At 39.9% G+C, this 1,306-nt stretch overlaps 1 non-coding gene across 1 annotated transcript; it reads left to right on the top strand.

Annotated features, from left to right (window-relative positions):
• Positions 1 to 562: 562 nt before the first annotated feature.
• Positions 563 to 666, top strand: LOC130978357 (small nucleolar RNA R71). Its single transcript, XR_009086005.1, has one exon. It is a non-coding gene; the product is annotated as a small nucleolar RNA R71 (small nucleolar RNA).
• The last annotated feature ends 640 nt before the right edge of the window (positions 667 to 1,306 follow it).

The raw sequence follows: 1,306 nt of genomic DNA, 5'->3' as shown, positions 1-1,306 counted from the left end.
AGAATTCTATATCAGTTGCTGAGAAGATGATGGAAAAGGCTTGCCATTGTTAAACCTGTTTCTTCCACCATTATTGTTGTTGAAACCTTGTTGAAGTCTCTGTTGATCCTTCTATGAGAGATTTGGATGATTTCTCCATGAAGGATTATAGGTGTTTCCATAGGGTTCTCCCATGTAATTCACCTCTTCCATTGATGGGTTCTCTGGATCATAAGCTTCTTCTTCAGATGAAGCGTCCTTAGTACTGCTTGGTGCAGCTTGCATTCCAGACAGACTTTGAGAAATCATATTGACTTTTTGAGTCAATATTTTTTTCTGAACCAATATGGCATTCAGAGTATCAATCTCAAGAACTCCTTTCTTCTGATTCGTCCCATTGTTCACATGATTCCTTTCAGAAGTGTACATGAATTGGTTATTTGCAACCATTTTAATGAGTTCTTGAGCTTCTGCAGGCGTCTTCTTCAGATGAAGAGATCCTCCAGCAGAGCTGTCCAATGACATCTTAGACAATTCAGACAGACCATCATAGAAGATACCTATGATGCTCCATTCAGAAAGTATGTCAGAAGGACACTTTCTGATCAATTGTTTGTATCTTTCCCAAGCTTCATAGAGGGATTCACCTTCCTTCTGTCTGAAGGTTTGGACTTCCACTCTAAGCTTACTCAATTTTTGAGGTGGAAAGAACTTTGCCAAGAAGGCATTGATTATCTTTTCCCAAGAGTTCAGGCTTTCTTTAGGTTGTGAGTCCAACACTACAAGAAAACACGTCTTTTGCCACGCTTTTAAAGCGTGGCGAAAAGCTGAAAAAAGCGTGGCAATAGCTTTTCGCCACGCTTTTTGAGCTACCGCCACGCTTTTGAAAGGGTGACCTATCAAAGGGTGGCGGTTGCTCTATCGCCACGCTTTTTGCAGTCTATTACCACGCTTTTTGTTTGCCACACTTTTTTACAAACTGCCACTTGGAAAAGCGTGGCTGTAGGTAGGAAATATGGCCACGTTTTTAAAGCGTGGCTGTAGGTGGAGATACGGCCACGCTTTTAAAGCGTGGTGATAGGTAGAGATACGGCCACGCTTTTGAAGCGTGGTGATAAGTAGAGATACGGCCACGCTCCATAGCAAAATATACAGCCACGCTTTAAAAGCGTGGCGAAAGCCTTGTTAAATTAAATAAAATTCTTTTTGTTACTTGATCTTCATTGCTACACAATATAAATTTTCAATCCTTTTTTATTACCAAACCTACAAATATAGTATGCAATTTTTATTACAAGACAAATCAAACAATAATTAGTGGGATATT

This window comes from Arachis stenosperma, chromosome 4, assembly GCF_014773155.1.
Source record: "Arachis stenosperma cultivar V10309 chromosome 4, arast.V10309.gnm1.PFL2, whole genome shotgun sequence".
In the NCBI taxonomy this organism is placed as follows: domain Eukaryota; kingdom Viridiplantae; phylum Streptophyta; class Magnoliopsida; order Fabales; family Fabaceae; genus Arachis; species Arachis stenosperma.
Note: the sequence above shows the minus strand (reverse complement) of the source record. Positions and strands in the feature narration are given on the sequence as shown.